The sequence below is a fragment of the Drosophila santomea genome, unplaced genomic scaffold (assembly GCF_016746245.2).
Source record: "Drosophila santomea strain STO CAGO 1482 unplaced genomic scaffold, Prin_Dsan_1.1 Segkk85_quiver_pilon_scaf, whole genome shotgun sequence".
In the NCBI taxonomy this organism is placed as follows: domain Eukaryota; kingdom Metazoa; phylum Arthropoda; class Insecta; order Diptera; family Drosophilidae; genus Drosophila; species Drosophila santomea.
In genome coordinates, this window is record NW_025319021.1 from 559,513 (window position 1) to 581,689 (window position 22,177).

Here is a 22,177-nt window from a genome sequence, read left to right on the forward strand (position 1 = left end):
ATATTGGCAAAATGCTTTTGAAAGAAAAAAAAGGCACAAATACAAGATGGAATGATTCCGAAAAATTGTTGTCCGAAAACGTGTATGTGGAAGTGGACCTGTAATATATGCTCTGAATATTACAGGTCCACTTCCACATACACGTTTTTAAGGGACTCTTTAAAATTAAATTTTCCCAGTCCATCATCATTACAAAAGTGGAACAGCATTACAAAATTACAGCCGAGAGACAATGAATGTTTGTACTCAGCCCTTAGAGAAACCATTAAGGAAATGAATGAATCGGATAAAGAATGCATATTAACTTGTGATGAAGTAGCAATAAAAAAAAACTTAACGTATAATGTATCAGTTGATATAATAGATGGACTAGAGCATTTAATTGATCGCTCTAATAAAATGGGAAGCCACATTTGCGTATTTGTGATTCGGAGTATTTTAAAGAAATGGGAATTTATATTGAACTATTTCGTGCCGGAAACAAGTATAAAAGGCGATTGCTTAAAAAAGCTTATTTATAAAAACATTAATATTGCTGAAAATATTGGGTTCAAAGTAAGGGGTGTTGTTTATGATCAAGGAGGTAACAATAGAAAATGTACCTCATTACTTGAAGTCGCCAATGAGAAACCTTACTTTACCTTAAATAGTAAGAAATATTATATGTTTTATGACATTCTGCATCTTTTCAAGTCTATTAGAAATAATTTTCTAAAAGCTTTCTCGAATGATGTCATCCGAGAGGCTTATGAATTAGATCAGGGATCAGTAACGAGAATGACTAAATTAACAAGGAGTCACGTTAATCCAACTAGATTTGAGCTAATGCGGGTATGTTTGGCAACTTAGACAATTAGTCACACAGTTGCAGCGGCAATTAAAACTTGTAACCAAAACAAGCAATTTAATCGAAATAGTTCCGAAGCTGCAGCTTCTACTGCTGCATTTGTCCAAAAAGTTAATGATTATTTTGATTGCGTGAATAGCAGAGTATTAACTGACAAAAACCCCATGAAATACGCACTTCAAGTAAACAATACTGTTTGGCATAAACTAAAGGAAATGCAGTAATACTTAAAGAGCGTAAAATATCACGGAATAATATATATTGTCTTGATGGTTTGATCCAAACTACTGAAGCTATATTTGGACTCGTCAAAGATATATTTAAGGACCCCACGGACCACTTTTACTTTTTAACAAATAGAGTTAACTAGGATCCCCTTGAAAATATATTTGCTTGCGTTCGAGCAAAAGGTGGTAACTACAGAAATCCTTCAGTTAATGAATTTAATATAATATTTGCCAAGCTTATATCCTTACACATTTTTAAATTTTCCCAAAACTCTAATTGCGAATCAGATGATGATGTGATGTTGGCAATAGAGTTCGATTCTATTATATATCAACCTTGCATTGAAAAAAAGGAATACAGCAGCAAGAATACTCTGTATCATTTTCTGAAATTGTAGAAGGCAATGAGAGGTACTTTGACCAAAATATATATAATTGTTTGTGCAATGATATACCCATTGAATTAACTTCGAGTAGATATTTTGTTGGATATATTGCAAAGGGATCAAGTTGCGATAAGTGCAGATCGGTAATTTTAAAAGAAACCGAGCATTTAACAGCTCCATCAGAGATTTTTATATATGAGAAAAACTACTCGACAGAATCGGACTTTGGAAAACTAAAGGCACCATCTGATCTATTTTTTAATATTTGTAAAATACACATTAAAGTTTTTGAAAATATTTTTAAAAATAAAAAAGAACAAATGTATATACAAAAATTTATTGTAGACAGATGCATTAAGTGCACAAATGAGAGTAGTGATTTCTCATTATGGTTTCATGTAGATAATGAATGTTATGAGCATTAAATAGATCTTTTAAAAAAACTTATAAAAGTTTTGCTTTTTAAATATTGCAAGTGGACTGTTATTTCTGATAGACAAAAAAGGCAAGCTAAATTCAGCATTTTATCTCGTAAGTGAAAAAATGAAAACATTAAAATAATTGACGACTAAAAAAATTAATATATATATAATTAATAAAAAGCGAGGCAATATATAATAAAAATCAATAGTTAGAAAACTAGCATAGTTGGGGAACATGGAAATGTTTTAATGTTGAACATTTAAACATTTCAAGTCGACTCGAAGGTCATATAAATATAAGACCCCATTACAAATATAATGGCCTCCCCGTGGTGTTCCCTGGGTACCGATTATTAGATATATTACATATTATTAATTATCAATATAAATATAAATATGTAAACGGTAGCTAATTCGAGCGGTGCTTTTATCAAACGAATATTAAAAAAAAACTTCTTTCAAATCGAAATTGTCTTTCTTAGATCAAAATTGATTTCGGCCCGAAAATCTAGCATAAGCACGCACACATACACACTATCTCCTTTATTGTTTTTACTCACACAAGCAAGACAATTCTATTTTTAGATTTTTACGCTCTCAATTTTTGGCGAGCGAAAAGAGAGCAATTTTGGCTATCACCAAAAAAGTGGCTGCATAGTGCAAAACCAATGTATGGCCGTTACGCATCTTGTTATTCTAATGTCTTTGTTTAAACCCAGTTCGCTCCAAGAAAAGCCGACATAACCTTCAGCCAACAAGTTAAGCAACCGGCCAAATGCCGAATGATAACTGGCCAAATATATTGGAAGGCTAGAGCTCATCCAGATTATTCAGCTGTGCAGAAGTTTAGACGGGCGGATCGGATTTGCGATTTAATTTGAAAGAGAATTGATCGACCAAGTGCAACTGTTTCGAATCCACAGAAGCTCACCACCATACGTTTCTTTACTCAACTTTATTTACAATTTGATTTTTTGGAATACATTATACGTAAACTTCAATAAGACCGTATACTGTCCGATTTTCAGGTAAACAAAAGCATGAGGCAATAGACCAGCTACAATCCACTAACAAATAGAGATACAACTAAGATTTTGATAGAAGTGATCGACATAAAGAAAGACAAGCCAAATAATTACAACATATCTTAATAACAACCATAGTGCAGGTATTGCATTTGAAGTTTCACAAGGCGTTGAAAATAGCTGTGCCATATGTAAAGAAATCTTATCACCAACCGTTTTGTCATCAAAAACATCGTGCAGGCATACATTTCATAAAAAGTGTATTATAAATCATTTAAATAGTACGCAATTTTCTATGCAGATTGCAACGAATCGAATCTATCTCACTCTAATAACACTCTGTTCGCTGAATTAGGTGCTGCAACAGCTGGTACATCCGGCATAAGCGAATGTCAGGATAATAAGGAGAAATACCAGATCAGGTCCGAGGTACACCTCCTAGACGAGGAGTGTCTATAAGAAATACTTACAGAGGAAATTTGGATAGGATCTTAACAGAACCTCCAACGAATTCTAGTATGGCTCTTAGTACGCACCCAGAGTTGATGAACTTTATACAGTTTACTGTTAGCCAACAACAGGCTCAACTTATGGATAACCTTACCTCTTATTTAGGAAAGACTATAGAGACATCTATTAAAAGTCATTTGGACACCTGGCAATATCCAACCAAATACAGATTTGAGCAGGAACGATTCCAATCCAAATCGGTATTCTCAGAATTTAGACAATAATGTAGAAGAAAGAGGAGCAATGCAAGCTCATATGATAGCCCGGAAAAAGTATCAGGAAATGTTCAAAAGTGGGGATTAAAGTTCGATGGTATCAAAACAAGCATCAGGATAGATACATTTATTTCCAGGATATGCTCACTTACCAAACAAAATCTAGGTAATGATTATTTGTACCTTCTGTTTGCAGGAAAAGCAAGCGATTGGTATTGAAAGTTTCATCCAAACAATCCAAATTTCGATTGGAACACATTTTGTGGCGATTTTAGGAAGAGATTTGACAGATTAAGATATTTGGGAGGGAATCCGAAAGCGCAAGCAAGGAGAAAATGAAGCATTTGAAGATTTCCAGGAAACCATGGAACGGTTGATTGACAGACTGCAAAATGGAGTTTCCGAAGCACAATTAGTTGAGTTATTGATTAGAAATTCGAAGCCTAGCTTACATCATAAGTTGCTGCATCTTAAAATCCCAAACAGAGCACAACTACGATACGAAGTGCGCAGGCATGAACAGTTTTATAACAATCTCAGGACGTTTAAGCCAAAGCCCTATCGCTCCTGCGTGGCAGAATTAATCCCCAAAGAAGAGGAGACAGGTTTAGTAAGAGTAGGTGAAGAGGTAAACCAAATTCAACGTCGAAATACCACAACTTGTTGGAATTGTGACAAACAAGGCCATAGATTTGATGATTGTATGGTTGCGGTTTTAAAGGAAAATACAAGCTGGCTTGTCCAAACTGTAATCCGGGAAACCGACAGAAGGATGTTTCTGTGAGCAACAAGATACATCCGTAGATTCAGAAGTTGCTAAGTCAAAGTCAACCACTGAAGCCCGTGAATTTCAGGAGATAGAACCTTTAGGTCAGCCTTATGTTCATTATTCCTTTATACCCTTACACATAAGAATTCAAAATTACAATAATAAGCGTAGAGAAATATTTGGTAAAGTAGATTGTTGGCTGCACCCATATTGTCGGTCATTGTTTATTGTTTATTGTTTGTTGTTTATTGTTGTTTATTTATTTGTTGTTTATTTAGGGCTAAGGCGGGAGCATAATAAAGCTCTCTCTCGCTCTTTGCGAACTCGCCCCGCCTTCGCCAACCTCTGTTAAGCTAGGCCTAAGAACATATATGTAAAATAGAAGATCAAGTCGAAAATTGAATTCACACCGAGCACACGCACTTCTTTTCGTTGTCGTCGTTGCGAAAATACAAATTAATTATTCTTGCCACCAAGTTCGTTCGGTTAGTTTTTTAATAAACTAATTAAAAACTTCATGGCGCCCGCGGGTGGACAAGATAATTAATTTAAACAAAAGACAACATTCAATTAAAGTGACAGTGACACATATAATATATAATATAATATATATATATAATATATAAAAGTGCAATATAAAAAATTGTTCTTTTTTTTTTGTTGAGTGCAAATAAATAAATATATTGTTGCCCGCGACGCGCTATTGTGTTTAAATAATAAATATATTAAACATATTCCGTGTCGGTCGCGAAATAACCTGCTTCCGGAATTGCCGCCACCACCGCCCCTTTAAGGAAAGTGGCCGCTGAAATTAGCATTCGGAAATCAGAGGTATTTGTGCAAAAAATTGAACACTAGAGTTATAGACAAATTTAATGTTTATTGTCTTGTGCTGGAATATTGCACCTCGCTTTCAGTTCTTGGCACATATGTATATGTACGTATCAATATAGTAGAGCTAGATTGCATGCAAATTATCCAAATTATTTGTTGATAAAATACATACACATACATATATTGAACCGCTTTTGGACGCAAATTTATTTATTATTTTGTTTATTTATTATTTTGTACTGTATTATTGCAATCACTGTCGCCCCCTTCCCCCTCTCGTTCGTTAAAACTCGCATTAAAAGTTGGGAAGTTAATTCAAGCTTGCGCACTAATACACAGACAGCCTTATATACTAGCAGCTGCAGCGGTAAACTTTTCGTTTTCGCTTCGCTTTTGCACTGCGTTGTTGTTGTTTGGCTCTTTTCGTTGGCGCGCTTAGATTAGCGGACCGTCAAGTGACGCTCTACCCTGTATTCTGTGGGTATACCCTTTTCGGCGTCATTTCGCACCCACTATTAATTGATACTGCGTGACTTGAATTTCCATTTAAATAATTGGTTTTCGTTGTTCTCATCAGAAAAAAATATTTAATATACATTTCGAACAATAAATTAATAATTTAGTAAATTAAAAATAACCTATTTTTTGGTTTAATAAATTTCTAATTATTGATTCGAAGGTTATTAAATTATATTGTCGGTCTGATATGAAATAATTTGTTTCGGACATTTATTTATTTAATTTGGAAATAATATTTCATTAATTTAATTTAAGTATTTAATTTAAAATGAGCCTAGAAACCAAAAATAAATCGATTCTGGAAGAGCTGAAGAGCAAGCTCCAAGGCAATTCGCCGATTAAATGAGCGATTAGATACGGGATCGATCCCGATATTAGAGGAAGAATTGAAATGTCGACTAGAAAACTTAAATGCTTCAATTGATAAGGCAAATCAATTACAAGAACAGATAGAAGACATAGATTGTGGCGATAATTTGGCGACGAGTTGGAAGAAGTTTGTATAGTGACCAAGGCAAAAATAATGTCCCTGTTGTCTGCCTTGAAGGTAGCAAGCGTCAGCAAAGCTCCGAGATTAGCTGCTGTAGCTCCAACTCGTGCGCGACTTCAGAATTTAGCATTGCCAAAATTCAGTGGAGATTATTCGGAGTTCAAAAATTTCATCAGCCTTTTCGAAACTTTGGTTCATAAAGACGCCAGCATTCCAGTTATCGAAAAATTTAACCATTTAATTTCATGTCTCTCTGGTGAAGCTTTAGGAACAGTTAAAGCTTACAAAGTCACCGAGAGCAATTACGAAAAGGCACTAGCCAGTTTAAAAAAGGTTTACGATAACGAATGCCTCATCTTGATGAATAATATATCAACATTGTTTAGTCTGCCTAAAATATCAGTCCGCTTCCTCCTTGAGAAACCTTATCGATACTGTTTCGTCGATTTATGGTTCTCTGTTATCGATAGGAGATGATACAAACATTTTAAATGCAATGTTGATATATTTGGTATTGAATAGAGTCGACCCAGTGACCAAACAAAAATGGGAGGAAGCTGCTTTGGGCCGATTTTGAAAAAATTTTAAATCGCCGATATCAGCATTTATCAGCTGAAGAGTCGACAAGGCCGAAGCAAGATTAAATTGTGTCGAGTAAGCCACTTAATCGTAGCTCATTCTCGTGTTCCTCCTCCAACAGCAAGCCTCAGCAAACTTGTCGCTATTGCAATGCAGCAGATCATTTGCTACAGAATTGTAGCCCGTTTGGGCGTCTCTCTGTAATGCAAAGGTTCGAGTTTGTTAAGTCTGCCTCCTTATGTATAAATTGTCTGCGAAAAGGCCATACTGTTTCGAAACGCAGAGGCAAAAAGTGTCGAGCTTGTGACCGCTCACACCATATTCTGCTTCATAGATATACAGTGCCTGAGAACAGTTTAGCGTTGCCACCCCCGCCAGAGACCATATCTCCTACCTTTAACAAAGATCAGCCTTCCACGTCACATGTTATGCATGCCACGTCCTTGGACAGGGTGATTTTGGCTACGTCAATCGTACGCCCGAGCTCTGCTGGACTCTGGGTCTCAAACGAATTTTAGACCAGAAGAACTGGCGAACCGCTTACAGATTCGCAGAGAGGAGTCGTGTATCAACTTACTTGGTATTGGCGAGTCCAATTCTCAAGTCAAGAAAAAGGTAGACACAGTGGTGAAGTCGCCAGTAAATGGTAGTGAGTTCTCGTTCGATTTCTGGATCTTAAAATCGATCTCCGGTTACCATCCTGATCACTCGGTGAACGTCAGTGATTGGAAGATCTCGAAGAACCTACCATTAGCAGACCCATATTTCTACAAGTCACAAAAAATTGATATGTTGATAGGAGAATCATTCTTCGAATTGCTTGCTGTTGGTCAAATTAGACAAGGTCCTGACTATCCAACTCTACAAAAGACCCTTCTTGGTTGGGTTGTTTCGGGCAGATACAAGTCTGCAGTCCCGAAACAAGTTGTGAATAGTTTCAGTTGTAGTGAAGAACCTTTAGTATCGATTGACAGCACACTACAGAAATTTTGGTCGCTGGAGGAAATGCCAAATCCAAAGAAAATTCTGTCGCCTGAGCACAAGTTATATGAAGACCATTATAGGAAGACTACTCAGGTATTGCCATCAGGTCGGTTTGAAGTTAGGCTGCCGTTTAAATCTGATCCAAATGGATTAGGCAACTCCTTCGAGGTTGCAAAACGGCGGTTTTTGTCGCTTGAGCGAAGGTTGTCTCGAGATCCTAACTTGAAGACCGTGTACTTGGAATTCATGGAAGAATATCTCGCCCTAGGTCATATGTCGCCTACAGACAACAAAATCCCTTCCACTCCACATTATGTCATTCCCCATCAATGCGTGTTAAGGCCCCAGAGTACGTCAACAAAGTTGCGCGTCGTGTTCGATGCGTCCTGCAAAACATCGTCTCAGGTGGCCTTAAACGACATCCTGATGGTGGGGCCGAAATTCAAGCAGAGTTGTACTCCACTCTACTCCGGCTGCACAGGTATGCCCTGACTGCCGATGTAAAAAAGATGTATCGCCAAGTAATGGTTAATGAAGCGGATAGGAAGTTTCAACTCATAGTGTGGAGGAGAGACCCCTCTGAATCCTTGAGATTATACAAGCTCAACACCGTCACATATGGCACTGGACCAGCCCCATTTCTGGCTATTCAGTGTTTAAAGAGGTTGAGTGAATCTGCTAAATGTTCATTCCCTAGAGCTGCCGACGTGATTGGATCCGATTTTTACGTCGATGACATGTTAACTGGTGCTGCATGCGTAGAGAAGCTAAAGACAATTAAGTCTGAAGTGTCTCAGGTTCTTCAAACAGCAGGTTTTGAATCGACAAAGTGGTTTTCAAACTCACCTGAGGTCACTGCATCTGAGAGCACAGTTAAGTGGATACCTATCTCGGATTCAGAGTCAACTAAGGCGTTAGGAATATCTTGGTTGCCTAGCGAAGATGCCTTCAAGTTCAAAATTGACACTTCTGGTTCACTGGCCCACCACTTCTGAAGGACGAAGAAGAAAACTAGCCCAAAAATGCGCATTTCGAGCCGGATGAGGAAGTCTTGCGTCAGGAAGCTAGGAAGACTGTGGTCGGGCTCACCGCTGCTGTGCAAACTTCCGATTTGCTGGATGTCATCCAGGGGTTTTCGTCACACCTCAAACTGCTTAGAGTGTTCGCTTATATGTTCCGCTTTATAAGAAAATGCAAAGACAAGAGTATAGTAAGAGTAAGAGTATAGAGTATATAATGAAGCGTTTCATAAGATTATCGAAATAGTACAAAAGCACGAGTATCAAGTAGAAATTGAAAAGGTTCGTAAAGGCTCCAAGGTCGGCCCAAGTCTTCAGCGATTGAACCCATTCATCCATGAGGATACAGGCAATTGGTGCAACTTTTCGTTGTTGCGAGTTGGGAGGCGACTAGCTAACGCTCCTATATCATATGATGCCAAGTTTCCCTTACTGTTGACGAAACGCTCGCAGTTTGTGCAGAGCTACGTCCGGCATTTGCACAATTCCAATTTTCATGTCGGCCCTCGAGCACTTGTGAGCACCCTACGACAGCGTATTTGGACCGTAAACGCTCAGGAACTCTGCAGTCAGACAGTTCGATCATGTGTGCGCTGCTTCAAATGCAAGCCTCGACTGATGACACAAATTATGGGAAATCTACCCGCAGATAGACTCCGTGCTCTCCGCCCATTTGCGATATGTGGCGTTGATTTTTGTGGCCCTGTCTATACGACATTAAAAATTCGAGGAAGGCCCCCGTATAAGTCCTACGTTGCCTTATTTGTTTGTTTTGCGTCCAAGGCGGTTCACTTAGAGATTGTCTCAGATCTAAGTACTGATTCTTTTCTATTGGCTTTTCAAAGATTCATTGGTCGACGAGGCTGTCCGCATACGGTGCATTGCGACAACGCGACGAACTTCGTCGGAGCGTGTCGCCACTTCCTGGCTCTTCGCGATCGGATCGCGGATGCTAATTTGCGTTCACACCCCCTCGGGCTCCGCACATGGGCGGACTATGGGAGGCAGGTGTGAAAACTGCAAAGTATCTACTCCTACGAGCGGTGGGCAGCGCATTTCTCAACGCCGAAGAGCTGGCAACAGTCCTCGTCGGGATCGAGGCCACGATGAACTCGCGGCCCCTCGGAGCGCTCAGCCAGGACCCAAGCGACGGAGAGGCGCTAACTCCCGGGCACCTGCTGACAGGCGGGCCGCTCATCGCAGCACCAGCACTCCGGACCCCGGACCAGGCAGGTCTCAGTTGCTTGCGGCGATGGCGGCTTGTCTCGTCAGTCAGGCAAACGTTCTGGCGGCGATGGTCCCGGGAATATGTCCTGGGCCTTCAGGTTCGGGGCAATTGGCACGAGGAGAAGGCCAACGTCGAGGAGGGCCACCTCGTCGTCGTGGCAGAGGACAACCTGCTGCCTCAACAGTGGCTCCTGGGAAGGATCGTCGCGACGCACACTGGAGAGGACGGCAAGGTCAGAGTCGTCGACCTTAGGAGGAGTGATGGAGCCATCTTTCGGAGGGCGATCCACAAGCTGGCGCCGCTGCCGATTTGTTGAAGCCGTGGAGGCGTTCAACGGGGCCGTTGTTGGCGGAACTTATATTGTCGGTCATTGTTTATTGTTTGTTGTTTATTGTTGGCATGTGAAGTAGAAAAAATTTGAAGTCTAGTGTAAGTAAGTTTAGGGCGAAGGCGGGAGCATAATAAAGTTCTCTCTCGCTCTTTGCGAATTCGCCCCGTCTTCGCCAACCTCTGTTAAGCTAGGCCTAAGAACACATATGTTAAATAGAAATGAAGTCGAAAAATTGAATTCAACACGAGCACACGCATTTTTTCGTTGTCGAAGTTCCGAAATTAAACCTAATTATTCTTGCCACCAAAGTTCAATATTTTTAATAAACTAATTTAAAAAAAACCAACCCAGATAAGGTTAAAGCGATAGTAGAATTTCGGCAACCAACTTCGATTAAGCAGTTGCGAAGATTTCTAGGATTAGCGGGATGGTACCGACGATTTGTAGAAAACTTTGCCACTATTAGTTTTCCTTTGACGGAACTTTTTAAAAAGAAGAATACGCTTGAATGGAACGAAGAGGCTCAAACCGCTTTTAAAAACTTGAAATCATGTCTTAATGCCTCGCCAATTCTCATAACACTATAACACATTTTGTTGTGTGACGCCAGCTCTTTTGGTGTTGGTAGCGTACTGGCTCAGGAGCGAGATTTCCGATTTCGTATATATCCGAAAAATTGTCCAAAGCGCAACGTAATTATTCAGTTTCCGAACTAGAATGTCTTGCCGTTATAAGGAATTAAAAAATTCCGCGCGTATATTGCGGGCCAGGATTTCTTAGTCATAACAGACCATGCAGCCCTTCAATGGCTGATGCGGCAGATGGATTTATCAGGAAGGTTAGCTCGATGGATAATGAAGTTGAGAGCGTTTACGTTCACTATAAAAGATCGTAGCGGTTCTCAGAACGTCGTTGCAGACACCTTACTCAGACAGAACGACCAGCCATCGATGAATTTTGTCAAAATGGACCCATAGTTGACGTAGATTCTCCACATTTTTAGTCCACGGAATACTTGGACTTAATAAAGACAATATCTAACAATCAATCAAGATTTCCCGATCTACAAATCAGGGATGGATATATATCTGGCCAATCACCAGATCGGTCGAAAAGCTTACAACGATTACTGAAACTAATACGAGAAGTTTTAACATAAAGCTCTCGTAGAAAGCCCTAAGTTCCCGAGAGGAATAAAAAGGAATTAAAAAAAAAAAAAAATATTTACAAAAGAACTACTTTTGTATCAGACGGTATAAAGCAAGAAAATCCATGGAAACTATGGATACCTTCGGCTTTAGTACCCGATATATCTAACGCGAGTGAAAGACTTAACAGATCAGTGTTAGCCGCTGTAAGAGCTTATATGGGGAAAGATCACACAAATTGGGATGACAACTTAGACGCTATTGACGGATCTTTAAGAGCGTCGTTACATAGAAGCACAGGTACGTCACCTTACTGTCTGACATTTGGACAAAATATGATTCTTACCGGCAAGGACTATAGTCTCCTGCGTACTCTAAATATGTTAGCGGTCGACACTCGGTTATCTAAACCGGAGGCTTTAGAACTGCAGAGACGGCAAGCTAAACTTAACCTACGCCGAGCCCAAGAAGTAAACGCAAATAGATTCAACCTACGCACTCGGCAGATAGAATTTAAAAACGAGGATTTCGTTTACGCTAGAAACTTTACACAAAGTAATGCCGTAAAGAAATTCAGTAGTAAATTCGCAAACGTATTTATCCCAGCTAAAGTTTATAAGAAACGTAGCTCGTACTACTACGAATTAGAGGATGAGAGAGGAAAGAAAATAGGAGTATTCCATTTGAAGGATATACAAGCTAGAAAACAAGGAGTTTCTTCAGATAAGGCTTCCTTGAAATAGTCTCGTTACCCTTATCTGTGGGTGTAGTGACCAACTCAAACTTTACACTGCAATAACTCTTCAAGACACCCTCGCCCTAAATTATAGCAGCTTTTGTATAACCCAAAAAGTGAGAGAATTGTCTTAGACCAATCAGGACAGAATATGATCGTACGATTGTACAGTTAGGGAAAGGAAAGCCTATAGCAGTGACCACCGGCATGCAGCTTTGACGCTGCCAAATTAAACATCACATACACGTGGTGATATAATTTAATTATATATATCCAATCCAATAAAAACGAGAGGGATATTTCAAAAAATTTCCGTGTGTGATTTGTGTGAAAGTGGGAAAAGGTAAACAAGTGCGATATAGTGAGTACCCATTTCTAACCCAGTTTTCATAGGGATCCGAACCCAAGGCGTAAGAAGAGCCAAGGGTATATAAGGGCATATGTTTGCTCTATATTTGGACATTATCAACGTTACGCAGTGAGGATCACCTCATATGACCAGCGGAGGTCTAACTTAGTGATTCCGTCTTATCGCAGCGCACCGTAGCTGCCAGCGGTCTCCTAAGGTCTTATCGCTGCAGTGCTGAAGTTGCATTTCGGGGTTTTGTTTTGATTCTTGATTTTCTTTTGTATTGCAATTACTAATGAATTAAATACTCGCAGATTGACGGAACTTTTGGCATTTGAATAGGAATTTAAATTAGGACCTTTAAAATTTGATCTACAGCTCGACAATGTCAACGTGAACTTGGGCCCAACTTTACGAACATCATGGAGTGGATATTTAAGATCGTGAGTTCTACAAAACAACAACCATAAAAAAACATTATTATGAATTACCTATATTAAAATTCTACAAAATGCCACTTGAACGTCTAAATAAAATGAGACCTGCATTTGGCTAAAGATTGTATAACTATATTTGCTAATTTTTATATTCAATTACTTATATCTATTTGCTTCATACTTTACTTTTATATACTTTATTTTACTCACTAAATATTAACGAAAATGAAGAGTTAGAGAATGACTATGATAATTATACGTAGATTAAAATTTGTTAGTTTGTAAAAGAAATTTAATGAAACAGCTTACTAAACTGAATTTATATAAATGGAATTTTAATTGAAGATATATTGAAAAGAATGAATTGTGAATAATAGATTTAATAGTTTGCCGAGTACTTATGTTGAACACTTTCTTAGATATGTGGTAAAGGTATTTTAAACTTGACCAGGGGACAATGTAAATATTTTAAGTAGCATTGTCATGGTAGGGAGGGTAAAGACTTAGGGAATTATTAACATCCAAAATTCCCAATATTTATCAGAATCTGTAGCTTATATTCACACGTGTCGGCGTGTATCCGTAGTATCAATATAAAGCCATTTCTTTTATTAATCAACAGAAGAGTTTTGAATATTGTTTTTGAATAAGACGCACTTATTAAATGTAGTAGCGTTTCGTACTATCCTAAGCTAAAAGAACCCCGACCTACGGCGAGCTAGACCCGAGCATAGCAAGAGTGCGCATCCCTAGCGAAGGAAGTACAAGGTCCTCTTTATTAGTAATTATCACCCACTATTAAAAGACCAGCTAGTTAAAATCGGTCGAACTACGTGCACTACAACATTTCACCTAAAAAGTGCCACAGACTTAACAGTTGGTCCAAGTTGGACATAATTCTGAACATATTAACGACAAAAAGACTCACACGATACATGATTGCTAAAATCAGCTTGAACAAGAGTGAACAAGGTTAGTTATAGTCCAAATAAGCTAGTATCAAGCATAATGCCATACCTGGTAAAATAACAAACTTCGAACACTTTTTTTTTTACTAAACATAAAAATACGGGTCACAAACATTGTTTTTATTTAGAACATACCTTTTCCTAAAGTTAACAGAAATTGATGAAACAATTTGTTTTACTTTGTTTCAATAAACACGAAACTGTACGCCAAATATTATATTTGCAGACCAAATGCTGAAACATATGTTCACTTTGAAAGCTCATAGCTGATGATGTAGCTGATGATGTACTCCTAGGTACACTACCTCATCTGCTTTCGGGAGTGGTATGTTGTTCAACAAGAGCGGTGGGCAGTCTTGTCTGTTTAGCGTAAACGTCACGTGCTTGCATTTTTGCTCGTTTACTTTTATTCGCCAGTCAGAGAGCCACTTCTCAACGTCGATGAGGTGCATTGCCAGCTGTGCTGTAGCTGTATCATCAGCAAATGTGGATACCGTTAAGCGACTATTTGTAGGGATGTCGGCTGTATAGATAAGGTATAAGGTTGGCCCAAGAACTCTGCCTTGGGGGACTCCAGCCACAATTGTATGATCAGTGGAAGTGGCAGTTTTGCACCGCACTGCAAACTTTCTGTCATAGAGGTAAGACTTTAGAAGTTTGTGTGTGCTTTCTGTCATAGAGGTAAGACTTTAGAAGTTTGTGTGTGCTTTCGGGTAGGGCTGTTTTAATTTTAAACATTAAGCCGTCGAGCCAGACTCTGTCGAATGCTTGGGATACGTCTAAAAAGACTGCTGTACAGTATTCGCGATGTTCAAATGCAGTTCTTATTTCCGTTGTAATACGATTCACCTGTTCAATGGTTCCGTGGCTTTCGCGGAATCCAAATTGATGGGCTGGGATTATGTTGTGGTATCTCAGATGTAGATTAAGTCGGATCAGCAGGCATTTTTCGAATAGTTTCGAAATACATGAGAGTAGACTTATTGGTCTGTAAGATGAAGGGACTGTGTGGTCCTTACCAGGCTTTGGAATCATTATGATAATCGATCTCTTCCCCCGTTGTGGAAAGTAACCAAGTTTGGTGATGGCATTAAAGAGCTTGGTTATGTAGCGAACTGCAGAGTGTGGCAGCTGGATGATCATTTCCGGTGTTATAAGGTCGCAGCCGGCGGATTTTTTCGGGCTGAGATTGTCTTTGATAATTTTAGTTACTTCTTTAGGACGAAACACAATTGGGGTGTGTTGCTGGTGGCAGTTTACGGGTGAGGACGGTAGCGCGAATGTGCTAGTAGCCTGGTTTGGCGTGAACACATTTTGTAGGTGAGCGGCAAATGTGGTGGCTCTGTCTGCATCACTACGGTCCCAGCCGCCTGCGGAATTCCTTATCGGCAAAACGGTTTCAGTCGGTGGGCGAAGAGTTGAATGGGCTCGCCACAGTGACTTTTGTTTTGTGCCTGTTGGGGAGAGTTGCTCTATGTATCGGCGCTGATCGTCTTCCTCCTCTTGTTTCAGAGCGTTGGCCAGTTTCCGTGTGGCTACTTTTAGCTTTGGTTTTGCAGTTGGGGATCTGGATGATTGCCATTCTCTGCGTAAGCGTCGTTTTATGTGGACGAGATGCTCGATTTGTACGTTGGTCTCTTTTGAATTAATTGTAGTATTTGTTATTTTGGGTGTTGCTGTAAGAGCTGCTGCAGTAAGGATGGATTGCAATGCACATGTGCAGCTCTCTATATCAGATTCAGTATTGAGTTTTGGGTTTAGCTCAATGTGTGAACTTATATATTTTGGTGGTTTCACGTTTTTGCGTATCGGCGGAGGTGAATTAGTACAGGCGAGTGATCAGATGACAAATCCGGCAGTCATTCAGCTTTAACCAAACTACGGGAAATATTTTTCGTAACAGCGAAGTCTATCAGGTCAGGCAGCTTATTGAGGTCTGATGGCCAGTATGTAGGACTCCCGGGGGAAACATGGTCAAGTTTATTAGTGGCTTTTATTATGGTCTTATAAAGCTGTTTTCCTTTTGGGTTCACAAGTCGCGATCCCCAGTGTGTATGTTTAGCGTTGTAGTCGCCTGCTGCAATGAAGTGTGGCCCTAGTGCTTGGAAGAAATCCAGGAATTGAGCTTCTAATACTGTGAAACGGGGGGTTCAGTATACGGCCGCTAGTGTGAGGAGAGTGTTGTCCTACAGCTGAATGTTGATAGATGTGGCCTGAAGATGATTTTCCGCAAATTCTTTGTAAAAGTGGTGCTTCATACGGTTCCTTATGAGTATGGCGGTGCCACCGTGTGCTTTTCCGCCGGGATTATTTGTACCATAAAAATGGTACTCTTATTTGAAAATTGTATTTGCTTGTGAGATGAGTTTCCGACAGAAGCATTACGTCGATGTGCTTCTCATGTAGAAATTGAGCTAGCTCAAGTTTGCGCTGTGAAACGCCATTGGCGTTCCACGTAGCTATGCGTAAGGTAGCCATTATTTATTTGATTGTTGGGCTACAAGCATTTGTATCAAAAGGTTTTGATTACGCATCATGTCTTGAATGGTGGTCTTCATAAATGTCATAAATTCCATCATGCTCTCTTGTAGGGCTTGCATCATAGCTTCAGTTTTTGTTTCCTGCTGCGCAGCTTGGTTATGGTTTTGCTGTGTCTAATTTTGTGTGCACTTCATGTGGGGTTCGAGAATTTTGGTTTGGAAGCGTCATACCGGATTTTAAAACGTTTGCAAATGTTATTTTGTAAGTGTTGGATGTAGGCCAGGGAGCGAAATTTACTGCTTTCGAGGAAAGTACTTCAGGATTTGTTTCTGATGGTGTCAGCGTAGCTGTTCCTTGGTGTGTCCGCGCAGTGTTCACTCTTTTGTGTAGACGGATTTTCAGCTCTTTGTAGATTGGACAGCCTCTGTAGTTTGCTGTGTGATTGCCCACAGTTATTGCATTCTTTCTCGCATCCATTTTCTTTGTTACTTTGACAGTGTTTGGAGTCGTGGAGATCTCCACAGACTACGCACACCGGGCGAAGTGTACAATACGACCTCGTGTGGCCATACTCTTGGCAGTTTGTACATTGTACAGGAGCGTTACGTTTGTGCGGCTCTTATACTGTGATCCTACGGTGCAGAAGGAGCTGGAGTTTGTAAATTGGGTAGACCTCGTTTTTTCTAGGAGGCTTGTTTTCTGGTTCAAGCTCAATCTTGAAGAGTGGTTGGGGTTGCCTGTTTCTGTTTTTGATATTGAACACGCTTTTTGCGTAAAATCCCTTTTCCTTTAGCGCCTCAAGTATCTCTTCGGGCGTAACATCAGACTCAATGCCCTGCAGTACTACTTGCAGGCCCTTGATGCTTTTAAGCTGGTAGGTGTAGAAGCTACATGGTAGTTCAAGGTAGAGTTTTCGCGTGTATTTTTCGGATTGTTTTCCATATCTGAATTTTCCGGGCTGAGCTTTCGCTTTATTGTAATGTAGCGGTCCATTCCAGTCTGCCAGGTCGATCCAGCTTTTTTGTTTACGTTTTCTTCTTGTTTTGCTGGTAGTGCAGCAGAACCGTTTATTGCTTGCGGTTTTGCTTTCGCTGACTCAGTCAGAACGTGAGCAGGTGTAGCCGATGACGAGATACAGCGGGCTGTCGGTATATCTCCAGCTGTTGTTGTTGGAGGTAGCGGGGCTTCTGTCGGAGCTATGAGAGCGGGAGAGCTAGAGCGCGCTCTTTCTTGATTTGTTGGTAGAAGAAGGTTTCTTGGGCTATGGGTTATTGACCGCTCGATGTCTGCGCTTGGGGTTGTCGGTGAGACGTAGGAGATACGCGTTGTTGCGTTGAACTGAGAGCCGGCGTTCGTCTTGCTCACGCTGACGCTGAGCGCGAGTGTCGTTCTGACTCATAGTTTTATTATTTAAGATAACAAATCACTATATATATATTTGAGCGATCTTGCATCGCATAGAGCGTCTCTTTCGCTTTCGGATTATTCATTTAGTTTATTTTATTAGGCGTTCACTTCACTCAAAACAACTGATTTTGTGCGGAGCTCGATAATAACACGTCTTCACACGTCGGCGATCGAGAACGAGATTCTGCTTAAATGTGTCGTATAATTTTGATACAGTTGCAGGCATGCCGAAAATCGGCCTTTTGTGCTTCTTTTCCTGCTGATTGAAAACGAAAGATGCAATCAGAGATCTCATATTAAGCAGAATTGATAAAGCTTTCATTCTGCATACTTGATTTTTTTCTACTATGCTTCCCCATCGACCTACGGGGGTCGAAACTAATATTTTCGGGGTGTCGTATAATTCTGGGCAGGAGTGTATTATTGTAGGTGACGCTACCAATATATCGGTGCCGCCACAAAGTCCTGTTTACTTTAAAACGCACCTTGTATTTACGAGCGTAAAATTATCTTTAAAATATTCCGCAAGGGAACCATTGATTTTTATTTGAATATTTGAGTTGGTCGCGACGGAGGACAAAATGGATGAAATGGATAAAATCTCTCACCGCCCTTTAAGATTTGTGGCTATGATGGAGTAATAACACGAAAGTAACCCTCACTTTAACATTAGGGAGGAAATCAAAATGTTCCTGTAGAAAAAAATGTTAGAGAGAGACAGGCGCAGATAACAGCAACGCAGCCTAAATTCGCATTTGCATTTATGAGTACATTTTCTATCGGATCATATACAGGCATGCTCCGGTAATCGAATTCGTAAGACTTTTACGATTTCGATTTGAAATCGAAAAATTAGTGCTCCCGTTTTCGAATTCGTAAGAGTTTTTCGATTTGTATAACGGGCTTTTTTGTCTAGCCGAAATAGAAAGTAAATGCCTTTTTTCATTTCAAATCAGATCTTATTTACTAAGGGAAAAAAATAGTTTACTCAGTGGTCAATTGATGTTAATGCCACATCACCACAAGATCATTTAGTCTCTTAGTTATTTTATGAAAAATTTATTTTTGACCACAACAAATTTTGATTTGGCAAAGGGTCGATAAGCACGTCGCAAAAAGCTATCGCGAAGGTGGCCATAATGTTGGTGAAACGAAACAGGCAGATAAAAATACTTATAAAGTATAAAAGAAATGATTAATTAATTTAAAAGAGGGCCAATTTCTGCCTTCTCATGGCTTTAAAACAAGCAATTGCTAATATTTTATTTATTTATTATTATAGATAGAGTAGTTTACAAAACTAAACTAACATAAATAGTATAGCACCTATGGCTTTGTTGGTTTACAATGGCGTTGTATCTTAATCTAATTAATGGCAAATTGGCTAAATATTTGCGGTCTAAAGGGTTGGCGTTGCTAAATATGGCTTGTTTGGTTTGTAGGAGGGATGGACGTGCATATATGGACAAATTGGTGATGAGTCGAAGTCGTATAATTTTTATTTGGTCGAGGTATTGCTTAAGGTAATCGCAGGTGTGTAAGTTATTCGTATTAATTGACTGGTACCATTGACTGTAGTTTGTAATATTTTATTTTTGTTTTTTTGCAAGTTCAGCTTTAAGATGTCTTTTTATATCTGTGTTATTTATGTTTGGGGTGAGGATAAGTGACATATTGCTTGCTGATTTTGCAGCTTGATCAACTAGTTTATTTTCTTTTATTCCTGAATGGGCAGGAGCCCACATTATTGTAATTTTTGGGAGCATGTTGCCTTATTAGTGATCGTATTCTGTTGGGGTAAAAGCTGTTATTATTTGGATTGAGTCTATTGCTGATAGGGAGTCGGAACAGATAACGAATTTTTCTTTTCGGTTTTTTATAAGTTCAATTGCTTCTAGGATCGCGATTTTTTTGGTCAGGATATATGATGCAGTATGCCGTATCTCAAGATGATTCCGTTGTAATGTAATGTTATTGTGCAGTTCATTTTTGAACCGTCAGTGAATATTAAATTATGAGGTTTATGATTTTTTTTGTGCGTTCGTATAGTTTTCAGTAAGATTCTGGAGATGTGTCTATTAGGTTGGGGAGGGACCATGATGGTCTGTATTTGTGAAGTTTTACCAGCTTGAGTCCTTTTTTTTGTTTGCTGTTTTCACAATTTTGTTTTTGGAAACAATTAGGTTTTGAGATAGCTTGGCTATTTGTAGGTCTCGTTTTATTTCTAGAGGGTGAATATTTAAGAAGCGATGAGAAACAAAATATTCCGATACCAAAAAATTTGCGAAATCCAGAGCACCTAAATATTTTTCTGAATATAAGATTATAAATTTAAATGTAGCGATTGAGATTGCAAGATGTGGAGAAATTGTGTATGTTACTGCGAAAGGACTAGTTAGCCTTGAGAGTTCTGAAAGCCACATTCCATTATACAGTGTGCTGTGTAACCTGCACAATTTAAAATAACCTTTTATTTTAATCCGGATGGCATCAGAATAATCAAAAATGGTAACTTGGTATTTAAAGGAATATGTAAGTATAATGTACCGACTATAAAATTTAATGAAAATAGTGAAGTAAATACATTAACAATTTGAAATGATGCAGAATATAGCTTGTGGCATAAAAGATTGGGTCATACTAGTGTAGGAAAATACTTAGAAATTAAACGAGATGGCTTGTTTGAAGATGGTGAACTTATAATACGTACAGCTGAATAGAACGAATTATGTGCGGCGTGTATTCACAAAAAGGTTAAATAAAAAAAAATAAAAAAAACTTAATTTGAACGCCCACTTTTCGTAAACTATTCCCATACTCAACTATTGATAATAAAAACTACTACCTAATATTTATTGGATAGTACTCACATGACTGTGTAACTTATTTAATAACTGTTTGATCAGTTGTGTTTTTTGTATTTAAAGATTATGTGGAGAAAACATTCACTCGCTTCAATTTAAAAATGGTTAATATGTATATTGATAATGATAGAGAATACCTCTCTAATGAAATGCGTGAATTTTGTGTCGAAAAATGTATCAGCTATAACTTTACAGTTTTTTATATATATATAATGGTTATCACTGAAAAAGCTCGCTCGATAATTAACTGTATTAAACTTAAGTTAACATTAACGTATTTAGCTAACAGGTCTCCAAGTAAAGCTTTAAACAAGAAGGAGTTCTATAGTCGAGTTTTCCGACTATCAGAAACTTGTTACTCAGCTAGTGAAAGTGCGAAAAAAAATTTTAACTTTTTTTGGAATATCCGTAGAAACTGGAAAAAAATAAAAATAATAATGGCAATGTTTTTCTATTACGTAGATAGAAATTTTAAGGACTAATTTTTTTACTCAGGAGGATTTTTTGCTGCCAATGAACTAAAATCTTTTCAGAATTCAAAAAAGAACACTGAAAAACAGGCTTCGTAAAACAAAACTCGAGATTTTCATTTCGAAATTAACTCTGTCAAAGAGGTTCCGAAAAACAAAAAATTTCGTTGTAATTGCTGTCAAAAGGGTCTAAAAAAATTTAGTTTTTAAAATCTTTGGTCTAAAAACTAATGTTCTGTTCCTTTAAAAAAAATAATGCTATATGATGAAAATCGGTTCTTTAGTTTTTTTAATAATCGCTTACACAATTTTGATAAAAACAAGGTTTAAATGCCTATTCCAGTTTATAAACATAATATTTTTTTTAAGTTACTAAAGGTAGTTTCCCCCTAAGCAAGCTGCTAGATGCTGGTTCAAGGTATTGCATATAAGTTATCCAACCCGTAAACAGAGCACTATCCCATTTTATAAACAAATTTTAAATTTACATTTAGCAGGCATTTCCTTTGTCTTTGCTTTTGTCATTGCCTTTGTCAGCGCTAAGATAAATAATCAAACTCTAAGAAACACATCTTCCGCTTGGAGACTAAACCATGGTCAACTTATTGCGCCTTAATCAAACTGCATCGGTCAGCATAATTGAATTTCACAACGCAGAGAAATAATTTCGGCATCAAGCTTTCATTCTAAACATAATTGAAAGTTCAAGAAGTTTTAAAAGAATAGCTCTGGCCGAGGTTGATTGGATTAGAATCGAGAAGTCAGTCTGTTTCGAGATCGGATCGAGAACGATCTAAGATAAAATCCGATAATAGTGTCTTGTAATATTGTATAAGTTTAAACAGTTTATCACCAATAAATTTACTAAAATATTAAAATAAAATATTTTTTTAAATAATTTTTTAACAACAATTTTAATTGGCGCCCAGCGT